The sequence below is a fragment of the Scomber japonicus genome, chromosome 9 (assembly GCF_027409825.1).
Source record: "Scomber japonicus isolate fScoJap1 chromosome 9, fScoJap1.pri, whole genome shotgun sequence".
Classification (NCBI taxonomy): Eukaryota; Metazoa; Chordata; class Actinopteri; order Scombriformes; family Scombridae; genus Scomber; species Scomber japonicus.
The window spans coordinates 10872444-10884958 of record NC_070586.1 but is presented as its reverse complement, the minus strand read 5'-3'; the positions used below and the strand labels follow the sequence as shown (position 1 = coordinate 10884958).

Below are 12515 nucleotides of genomic sequence, written 5' to 3'. Positions count from 1 at the left end.
GTGCATAGTTATCAATTGTGTACCTAAGGATCAGCGACTCAGATCATTAGTGCAATAGTTTAGTTCTCTGAATTGCCAGTGGATGTCAGCAAAGTGCCAGGGTTTGAATAAAGTGGGTCCATTTTTCTCCAGTTTGACTTGACAATAATAGAAACTGGGATCCAAGCAGTAATGTGCAACTTAACAGAAGGGAAGATGAGTGAAGTTCAGTGAAGAATACTAACATGTTATTCAATTATTAAACTGGTCATTAACAGCCCTGATTAAACCTAATCTCAATCTAACTGTTGACGAAGATGTTGTGAGTTAATGTTCTTTGAGTCAACTATTATTGTTTCAACGCATTTTCACCATTCACTTTTCAATCGTGGTAGTTTTCAGTGTTTGATAGTTAAAACATACAGTAGGCTTTTGGAGGAGAATTTCTTTATCATCTGGAATGCAGAAACATCACCATCTGGTGGAGACATAATCAAATGGCAGCTTTATTTGAATTATTTCTGCACCCATAACAGAAGGAAAATAAACTGAGAGCGGATTTACATTTTTGAACAGATCACAGACGCCATTACATTACAGAATGAAATCAGCGCTGAAGAACAAACATTTGGAGGATTTAACAAAGAAAGCTGAAATAATGTAACTTGGTGAGTCTGCAACTGAAAGAAAAATTGGATTTAAGATAAAATGGCTGAGAAAGCTGATCTTTTGGAGAGTTTCTTGACCGGTCATGTGTGTTCAGAGACTTTCAGAGATCCAGTGTCTCTCACCTGCAACCACAGTTTCTGTTCAAGCTGTCTGCAAACATTGTGGGAACAAGTTAAAAACAAAAACTGTCCCATTTGTAAATGAAAATCGAAGGAAAATACAGGAGTGAACTTTGCTCTGAAGGAACTAGCTGACTCATTTGCTGGGAGACAGATAGCTGGATCACCTGAGACAGAAAAAGGAGAAAGTTCTGTAAAGATGAACAGAGAGCTGTGTGTACTGTCTGTGAGTTTTCTCTCCACCACGGACACAAGATGGTTCCTGTAGAACAAGTAGTCAGTGACCTGAAGGACCAGCTGAAATCTAACTTAAAGTCTTTACAGGACTTAAGGAACAAATACAAACAAGTGGAGAAAACATACAATGAAATGATTGAACACTCCAAGAAGCAGCTGTTGTCCACAAAGAAGAGTTGAACAAGCTCCACCAGTTCCTGGAAGAGGAAAAGGAGTCCAGGCTGGCAGCTCTGAGGGAGGAAGAGGAGCAGAAGGGCAAGACTATGAGCAGAGAGATGAAGAGGATTCAGGAGCAGATCTCCTTTCTGTCAAACAGTGCACACCCCCATCTCTGTCTGTCTGATAATCTGACCAGTGTGAGACTTGGAGGCACAAAGCAGCAGTTCCCTGATAGGTCAGAAGTTTTATATCAGCTTGCACTACTACTCAACCAAGTGGCACAGTTGGATAAACTTATACGTGTTTACGGTGATTAATACCCAATACCACTTTAAAATTGTTAAATAATAATATAATACACCATAATTCAACACAATTACTCTCCAATAATGTTCGCCCTCTATTAAGCTGGAATCATTACCTCCAGAGGACAGGAGTGATGGACAAACTCAACACACAGTTATTCAGGAAGGTTAAGTTTTTTTAAATCACACATTTTCATTTACAATTAAGAATAATGGTTCATATCTTTACCCATTGTCATGTGTTACATGACAATGGTTAATGTCAGAGGTGTCACTGTATTGAACTTGCAACCTGCAAAGAGCTGTGTGTCTCATTGGGGCCTTAAAGAGCTTTCAGGTTATTGTTTAGCTTTACTGTTTTGGTTCACTCTCTTGGTGTTTTCAACCACAGCAGACAAATATTTTCCAAGAAAAAGTTATGAAACGCCACCTGCTAAACACACAGTTAGCAAGCAGCTAGCGATGAGAAGATTTTATGAAAAGCCACCTGTAAATAGTTGGCAACTAGCTGGTAAACATAATGGAGCACTTTGCAGCAATCGAGCCGGTTATTTCAGGGTTCCCACGTGTCTTGGAAACCTGGAAAATGACCAATTTTCCAGTCATGGAAAACATATTGAAAATGAGAGAAAAGGTCAAATTGAACAATTTTCTTATTGCTAATGTTGTTAGCATAAATGAATGGAAGTCATGGCAAAATTAGCATCACAGCTTTTCCATCAGTCAAATATTTTTTATTATAGCACCTTTCAAACATATGAAATGCAATTCAAAGTGCTTTACAGCTTGATTGAAAAAACAACAACATAAGAAATAAAGTTAAAATGTACTTGGTAACTACTGCACACTGAGCAATTAAATATGAGTAGATTAAATAATGCATAACAAGTAGTTTAGAAGCCAATCCTGGTCCAATATTCAACTAACACTGTGATGTGGAAACTTTAACAAGCCTGCAGTGCACATACACTGAGAATAGACTTTAAAACTGAGTAGAATACATCTTCTATCCAGCAGTTAAACCTCTGAAATTAAATATATTCCCACTTTAAAACTTCAGAAGATAGAGGGTTTTGTCTCCATGATAAAATCAATTCTGAAGCAAACAGGTAGCCAGCCAAAGCGTATCAAAGACACCTGTTTAATTCTCATACTGCAGTTCAGTGACCTGTTTTACGTGTATATAAAGACGGAGCTGAAGGAGTGGTGTCAGACTGCATCTTGCTGTCTAAAGAGGTGATATTTCACAATGAGGCGTGCTGCAGCTTTTCTGGTGTTGCTGCTCTGTCTGTACTGGACGAGGGCTCAGGGTGAGAGTGGAGGGGTGACAGGGAACAATATCACTCAGACGGAGGTTCAGTCTGAGATCCTGGGTGTCAAAGCAACCAGTGATCAGACCAACATCACCCCTGACATCTGGGCTGAGCTGAAGGAGCTGAGAGACATGGCCATCAAACACAGTGTGGAGCTGAGCAACAGCAAGAGCAAGATGGAGAAGCTGGAGCAGGAGAATACAGGTTCATTCACATAGTGATCAACAAATTCATGCAATGTTCACTATGACATTACTTTTAGGAGTAATTTACTGCTTTTATTCCAGCCATAGAGGCCAGACTGACGGCTAGTGAAAGCAAGAATTCAGGTTGATATTTATATTTTATAAAATTATATATAATCAATTCATGTTTGTGATGTTTTCCTGTCAAACCTAAGAATTAAATGTAAACACTTCTTTAAGATGTTTTCTGATATTAATATCGAAGACTCAAAATAAAGCTTTTAATGAAAAACTTTAAACGTGTTCACAGTGTTGGAGACCAGAATGAACGCCAGTGAAAACGAGATGGTGAAGCTCAAGATAGAGAATGCAGGTAAATTGCTTGTATCAATCATCAAGCAATCAATCTTTATTTGTATAGCACCAAAATCACAATAAAGTCATCTCAAGGCACTTTACACATAGAGCAGGTTCTAAACCGAACTCTTCAGGTTTTAATTTTAAAGAGACCCAACATTCCTAAATGAGCAAGCACTTAGCGGGGAAGAAGTTTAGGTTATTGAATGCATTAATAGTACATGAATGTTAATGGATATAGATGGATGGATAGAGGGATGGATAGAGAGAGAGAGAGAGAGAGAGAGAGAGAGAGAGAGAGAGAGAGAGAGAGAGAGAGAGAGAGAGAGAGAGAGAGAGAGAGAGAGAGAGAGAGAGAGAGAGTCAAAGCCTATAGCAGCATAAACTAGGAGCTGGTCCAGGACAAGCCTGGCGGACCCTAATTATATGCTTTATCAAAAAGGAAGGTTTTAAGCCTACTCTTAAATGTAGAGAGGGTGTCTGGCTGCCCCCTGGACCGAATCTGGGAGATGGTTCCATAGGAGAGGAGCCTGATAGCTGAAGGCTCTGCCTCCTTTCTACTTTTAGAGATACTAGGAACCACAAGTAGACCTACATTCTGGGAATGCAGTGTTCTAGTAGGTACATAAGGTACTATAAGCTCTTTAAGATATGATGGAGCCTGACCATTAAGAGCTTTAAAAGTGAGGATTTTAAATTCTCAAATAGATTTTACTGTTGAATATTAAGAACAGCAGTAAGCTGCAAAATACACAGCTGCTAGTTTATTAGGTACACATACAGATATTTAAAGTTCCAGATATGTAGATTTTTCTTCTTTAAAATAAAAATGTTGAATGTGTTCATAGTTTTGAAGGCCAGATTGAAAACCGTTGAAAATGAAGTGGGGGAGCTCAAGAAGGAGAACACAGGTAAACTACAATAATCAATAAAATGTAAAAACTGCTGACTGCTGATCAATTATTAATCTGATTATTAATTTTGCCTTCTATTGCAGATCTTCAATCCAGAGTAACAGTGAGTGAAGATAAGAGCACAGGTCAGCCTCCATAGTGATCATGTTAACAATTTGAAACCTGCTGACCATAAACATACTTCACTATAATATTAATGTTAAATGTGTTGACAGTGTTGGAGACCAGAATGAACACCAGTGAAAATGTGATGGAGGAGCTCAAGATAGAGAACACAGGTAAGCTACAGTACAATAATAAATGAAATGCAAAACCTTTTCTTTTTTATCGTATTCTATCAAAGAGAATACATTTATTTTATATTAATGTGTGTTTCATGATGAACTTTTGCTAGTTTTAATTGCCAAAATGACTGAAGAGAAGTCAAAAGATATTTAGCAGAGATAAGTTCAATATTAGATTTTTTGAAACGGTTTTGCCTTTTATCAAGTGCAGTCATACAATACATCTTTTATACATTACAATAAGAGAAAAAATATAATGAAATAAAAAATGTCATCGGTATAAATGTCTTGAGGGGTTACTAGTCCATGGATCTCTTGTCCTTATCCATCAAGGGCAAAACATAACAACACTGAATATGTAGGCTAAATGAGGATTGTTCATCACCACAATATTGTATTATGCACAGTATTACATTTAGATATACATTACAACAGAAGAATAGGATTACAAATGACCAGTCAAACTCTAACCAGGGAGGAAAAGAAGAAGAAGAAGGAAAAATAAAAGGGGAAGAGGGGGGCAGGCCACCTAGTGTATCATATCAGGTTGAAATGTAGGGCAATGGCAAATTTGTTAATGACGGCATCTGATTTCATCTGTAATGCCACAGTCATATATTACATGTGGTAAACATCTTGAATTCTTTCCCTCCATTGTGTTATTGTGGGAGGGTGTGGCTTCAGTCAGGAGGCTGTAATTACTTTATTTACTATCAACTCTTAACAGATATGTTTGGTTATTCTCTTCAAGATCATCTGGTAATAATAAAGTATGAAGATTATAATGGTCATTCTATAAATAGGCATTATTTATTTTCTTTTTATACATTTTACCAATATTCTGATAGTTCTGGACAGTCCCAATATATATGCATGTGGTCTTCCACCAAGCCACATCCCCTCCAGCACTATTCTGAGGTATTGCTCCATTTTGATGTAACGTGGAGTTTAGTATCTAATTTTAATATTCCATCCAAACTCTTTCCAATTAGGGCTCCTAGTTGTCTTATGTCCCTGGCTATTTATCATTTTGTGAGATTTGCTTTTACTTGACCCATCAATTTCCCATAGTTGACTTTGAATAGTTTTAAAATATCTGTCATTTTTGTGGATCCCAGGTATCTGAAAATATTAGATTTTAAATCTGCTGTTAATTAATTATTAATCTGATTATTAATTTTGCTATTGCAGATCTTCAATCCAGAGTAACAGCATTTGAAGATAAGAACACAGGTCAGCCTCCATAGTGATCATGTTAGTAATTTGAAACCTGCTGACCATAAAGTACTTCCCAATTATATTAATGTTAAATGTGTTGACAGTGTTGGAGGCCAGAATGGCCGCCAATGAAAACGAGGTGGAGGAACTGAAGAGACAGATTGCAGGTAAACTGCTTATATCATTATTAAAGAGTAACTTCATCCAGTAATCAGCCTGCTTGTACTGCCGTCTCACAGAAGCTCCATGCTCCGTTCAAAAAGTCCAAATGCAACAGGATCAGAGTAACATCAGTTTCTATGAATACTATTCACCAAAAGAGACACAATACAATTTGTTCATCAACTGTTTATAAGTGGAGCTATTTTTTTCCTCTATGTGAATCTTCTCACATTCACACAGACCGACCAAAGGTGGCGTTCTCACTTAGTCTCACTGATGATGGACAAGTTGGACCCTTCGATACTGACATCACACTTAAGTTCAGTAAAGTCATCAGCAACTTTGGTCAAGTCTACAGTCCAACTACAGGTACTCATCTCTTTCTGCTGCACACACAAATGAACTATTATAATGTAATGAACTCATTATAATTAGTTTGTTAGATGTTTTTAATATGTATTAATTGTTAGAGCTTTCACTGCATCTTCTGTAATTGCTTTTTTCTCCACTATGGCTCCAGCTGCACACTTGGTTGTTTGAGGAGGAGAAATTTCTCTTTGAATTGGCTCTTTTGAGATTTCATCCATTTTACCTTTTACAGTGCATCATAACACTTTTAATGTAGTTTCTCTGTGTCCTCTCAGAGGGCTTGAGCCAGGTCGTTGGTACTTTGCTAACATTGAGTCATGTGTGATTTTGTGTTATGTAGGCGTGTGACGATACACGAGACAGGACCAGATGAGATTTTAACTATATTTTTAAAAAAACTTGAGGAAATATATGACTGTTCTTTAATTTGAAATTCACAAAATGGAAATAATGCAGGTGCATTTTGAAATGTTTTAACTGATCATCTTGTAATGAATCACTTCAGTTCTACTTTCTAAATATATAATTATCATATGCAGTATGCAAAATGCAAAATGCAAGCACTGTAAAAGCTTCTCCATATCTCCATAAAGATAGACATTTTATAGATAGATCATTTAGTTTTTTATGGAAATAACATAAAATAAAATACAAAACTTAGATACAATAAACTAAATAAAGTATCCAATTATCACAAATTATAACATATTGCTAATAAAAAACACACACATAAAAGTAAATTGCACAAATCCTGTATCACATAAACACACATGTACTGTAGAACAATGTATAAATTGTCATTAGGCTCCTATAGTTAGATTCCCTGCTCCTCCTACCTCAGGCTTTCCTCTCTTATTTCTGACTGAGATCTTCTCAGCAGGTAGAAGCTAGTTCACCAACTAGAACGAGGACGGCCACTGTAACAAGGTTAATGATCCACACGTGAAATTATAAAAACAAGACATGACGTGCAAATGAGCGATAGAAAACCGATCGTCTTTTTTTTTTTGGTGTGCCCTTTAATTATAGCTTCACGAGACAACATTCACTTCGACAAGAAATATGGTCACACCCCTAGTGTTATGTAATTACATTTCATTTAGTCACTGATAAGGTTCTCAGGTCTTCAAAACCTTTTCATGAACAGATACAGATAGTTTACAAAACACAAGAGAATGAAATGTTCTGCAAAGACTTTGACAGGATTTTGGTCCGTTTTAAGGTGATCACTTATATCTCTCTGTTATATCACTTTCTATAAACATTATGGGATCCAAACTGATTCACTGAATGTGTAACTGAGAGCTCTCAACTTTTACAGACTATACAGTCGCTGGGTAATGTGATGTTAACAAAGCAAGAGCACTGAACAATTCCTTCAGATTAGACAAACCCACCTACAGCAGTCTGACCAAAGTATTGAGAAGCAACAGCTTACTGAACTTAGAGAAGAGGTAGTTCAACAGCAGGAAAAAGCCTCACTGATTTTCTCCTCTGATGCAGGTCACTTCACAGCCCCAGTCAGAGGAGTCTACTACTTCTCACTCAATACAGCGGATGTCCGGAAGAACGTATGGAGTGCTTTTTATCTCTATCACAATGACAAGAGAGTGTTATGGAATGATAATTACAATGATGAAACTGGCTATAACAGACTTTCTAGGTCACTGGTTCTTCAGCTGGAAAAGGGGGATTTGGTCTACATGGTTTTACCTGCTCACCATAGTCTATATGATAATACCAATAATGGTACTACCTTCAATGGATTTCTGCTTTTTCCACTGTGAGACTAAAACATGAGAATTTCTTTACCCCCAAAGTTGTTTTGGCTTTGCTTGTACATGTGAAATAAAAGAATGACTATGAGGTTAAAGTGTTGACTCAGGCTTTTCACAAATTGGGCTTCTAGTCAAATAAATAATTCAATATTCATTTATTGTTACTAGGGCCCTACCAATACTGGATTTCGTGGCTGATATCGATGCAGATATAAAGGAGCAAAGAAATTCTGATATCAATATATTGGCTGATAATGTTATAAACAGAATATTATTACTTTTCTTTTTTTGCAATGATCCCTCAAATGTGATTATCAAACACTTTTGACAAAGATATGTAATGTAGGCAGGACATTTCACTGTTTAACAATAAACTTTATTAAATTCCCATTGGTGATTACTGTTTCATTGCACTAATGTCATTTTATACAATTATTATAATTAACTATGAATAAAAAAAGAAAAGAAAATGAACAGAATTAAAATAAATATTTATATATTAAACTTAATTAAAAACCTCTAAAACTTTAAACAATAAAAAAAGAAAATCGGCACATATCAGACAACATATTCACCAATTCCAATATATGTGTGATAGGTCAGTATCAGCCAATGATATCGACTGACCAATATATCAGTTGGGCTCTAATTGTTACATCCCATTATTCAACTTTAAGGGGGTAACATTGTTGGTTTTCAGCTCCTCTACACTGAACCAGAACGTTACGACGCGTCACACTCACAGCGGCAGGGCTTCAGCGCTCTGCCTGGTGTGTGAGTATCCCTTTGGGTTGTTAGTAACGTTCTGGTGTGGACATCCACATGTGGAGTGGATGGTGTGTGAACGATGATACTGGCAGTGATTTTGTGTGTTCCAGGTAGGCCGTCATGTTGGGAGAGACAAGCCACCGGAAATAGTTAACGGACGCTGCAACAAGTCTCCTCTTCAAAACCTTGTGTGTCACCTATCCTGGTCTGGCTGCATTCCTTTTTAAACAGACTTCTCGTTTTAATGGACATTGACTCTGCTGGCTTTTAACCTGGTTGAAACCATTTTAGAGGGTTTTAATGAGTTGATTTTACTATGATTTTAAGATCAAGCTCTTAAAAAAATAAATTACTGTATGCACTGGCATCTATTGTTTCCGCCCTCTGTTTTGTTCATCACCAACAGTGTGCTCTCACCCGATATCTCAGAATCTGCAAACAGTCAATAATTATTACATTCATCACAATTCTCATACTCCACTCCTCACACGACAGATCTGTGCAGAGTCCGCATTACTGCAGACGCCGCACCGATCCGCCTGTCGATCTCACGCTCCATCCTTCCCTCACTCGTGAACAAGACCCTGAGGTACTTGAACTCCTCCACTTGGGGCAGGATCTCATCCCTGACCCTGACAGTGCACTCCACCCTTTTCCGGTTGAGGACCATAGACTCGGATTTGGAGGTGCTGATTCTCATCCCGGCCGCTTCACACTCGGCTGCGAACCGATCCAGTGAAAGTTGGAGGTCATGGTATGAAGAAGCCAACAGGACCACATCATCCGCAAAAAGCAGTGACCCAATCCATAGGTCACCAAACCGGACCCCCTCCACACCCTGGCTGCGCCTACAAATCCTGTCCATGAAGATTATGAACAGGATCAGTGACAGGGCAGCCCTGGTGGAGTCCAACCCTCACTGGAAACAAGTCCGACTTATTGCCGACAATGCGGACCAAGCTCTGACTCCGGTCATATAGGGAACAGACGGCCCTTATCAGGGGGTACGGAACCCAGTATTCCCGGAGGACCCCCCACAGGACTCCCCTGAGGGACACGGTCGAATGCCTTCTCCAAGTCCACGAAACACATGTGGACTGGTTGGGCAAACTCCCATGCACCCTCAAGGATCTTGCAGAGGGTGTAGAGCTGGTCCACAGTTCCACGGCCTGCATGAAAACCACACTGCTCCTCCTGAATCCAGCTGCATGTCTTGGACACTGTGAAGAGAGGGGCGGAGCTGTCAACTGATCACCACCTGGTGGTGAGTTGGCTACGATGGTGGAGGAGGATGCCGGTCGGATCTGGCAGACCCAAACGTATTGTGAAGGTCTGCTGGGAACGTCTGGCAGAGTCTCCTGTCTCAGAGAGCTTCAACTCCCACCTCGGGGAGAGCTTCGACCACGTACCGGGGGAGGCGGGGGACATTGAGTCCGAGTGGGCCATGTTCCGTGCCTCCATTGTTAAAGCGGCCGAATGGAGCTGTGGCCGCGAGGTGGTTGTGCCTGTCGTGGCGGCAATCCCGAAACCCGCTGGTGGACACCGGCGGTGAGGGATGCCGTCAAGCTGAAGAAGGAGTCCTATAGGGCCTTTTTGGCATGTGGGACTCCGGAGGCAGCAGGTAGGTACCGGCAGGCCAAGCGGAGTGCAGCTGCGGCAGTCGCTGAGGCAAAAACACGGACATGGGAGGATTCGGCGAGGCCATGGAAAAAGACTTCCGGGCGGCTTCGAAGAGATTCTGGACCACCATCCGGCGTCTCAGGAGGGGGAAGCAGTGCGCTGTCAACACTGTGTACGGTGGGGACGGTGCGCTGCTGACCTCGACTTGGGACGTTGTGGATCAGTGGAAGGAATACTTTGAAGACCTCCTCAATTCCACTGACACACCTTCCGGTAAGGAAGCAGGGCCTGGGGCTCGGGTGTCAGCTCTCCTATCTCTGGGGTGGAGGTCGCCGAGGTGGTCAAAAAGCTCCTCGGTGGGAGGGCCCCGGGGGTGGATGAGATCCGTAAAGAAGAAAATAAAAATATAAATAATGTTAACTGCTGTATCTTAACCTCTGTATTGAAACATGTCTTTATAATGTCAGTTTTAGGTTTTTTTTATCTCCAATGTAGTCTTGGGGATCCCATCTGATAAGATTTAGTTAGTCCATAACAGTGCAGCAGAGTCTTAACGTATGTTTAGTGCATATTTTCTGTTGTGTTGGATTTGCAATGAATTCAGACACATAAAAATACACATCAGATGGACGATGACCCAGACTCTTTACAACTTGAGTCTTAGAAACAAACACATACTTAAAATAACTGACATTGCTCTTATCATCTCTTTACACGACAAACTTTCACTACCAATGATTTTGAGAGAACATCGTTCTAACTTGTTGTTTGCTTTAAGTTCAGTGTTCAAGGATCTTTGGTGTTATTTTTGCATTCCTTATCAAAGACAGCTGTTTAATTCTCATACAGCAGTTCAGTGACATGTTTCACGTGGATATAAAGTCGGAACTGAAGGAGTGGTGTCAGACTGCATCTTGCTGTCTAAAGAGGTGATATTTCACAATGAGGCGTGCTGCAGCTTTTCTAGTGTTGCTGCTCTGTCTGTACTGGACAAGGGCTCAGGGTGAGAGTGGAGGGGTGACAGGGAATGATATCACTCAGACGGAGGTTCAGTCTAAGATCCTGGGTGTCAAAGCAACCAGTGATCAGACCAACATCACCCCTGACATCTGGGCTGAGCTGAAGGAGCTGAGAGACATGGCCATCAAACACAGTGTGGAGCTGAGCAACAGCAAGAGCAAGATGGAGAAGCTGGAGCAGGAGAATACAGGTTCATTCACATAGTGATTAACAAATTCATGCAATGTTCACTATGACATTACTTTTAGGAGTAATTTACTGCTTTTATTCCAGCCATAGAGGCCAGACTGACGGCTAGTGAAAGCAAGAATTCAGGTTGATATTTATATTTTATAAAATTATATATTATCAATTCATGTTTGTGATGTTTTCCTGTCAAACCTAAGAATTAAATGTAAACACTTCTTTAAGATGTGTTCTGATATTAATATCGAAGACTCAAAATAAAGCTTTTACTGAAAAACTTTAAATGTGTTCACAGTGTTGGAGACCAGAACTAATGCCAGTGAAAACGAGATGGTGAAGCTCAAGATAGAGAATGCAGGTAAATTGCTTGTATCAATCATCAAGCAATCAATCTTTATTTGTATAGCACCAAAATCACAATAAAGTCATCTCAAGGCACTTTACATAAATGAGCAAGCACTTAGCGGGGAAGAAGTTCAGGTTATTGAATGCATTAATAGTACATGAATGTTAATGGATATAGATGGATGGAGAGAGAGAGAGAGAGAGAGAGAGAGAGAGAGAGAGAGAGAGAGAGAGAGAGAGAGAGAGAGAGAGAGAGAGAGAGAGAGAGAGAGAGAGAGAGAGAGAGAGAGAGAGAGAGAGAGAGGAGCTCAGTGCGTCATGAGAGTGGGAGTCCCCCGGTAGTCTAAGCCTATAGCAGCATAAACTAGGAGCTGGTCCAGGACAAGCCTGGCAGACCCTAATTATATGCTTTATCAAAAAGGAAGGTTTTAAGCCTACTCTTAAATGTTGAGAGGGTGTGTGCCACCCGAAATCTGGGAGATGGTTCCACAGGAGAGGAGCCTGATAGCTGAAGGCTCTGCCTCCTAT

At 39.9% G+C, this 12515-nt stretch overlaps 1 protein-coding gene across 1 annotated transcript in view; it reads left to right on the top strand.

Annotated features, from left to right (window-relative positions):
- The window catches only part of LOC128364860 (heavy metal-binding protein HIP-like), a 129599-nt gene that overhangs the window by 37449 nt on the left and 79635 nt on the right, over nucleotides 1–12515 (top strand). The window lies entirely within an intron of this gene.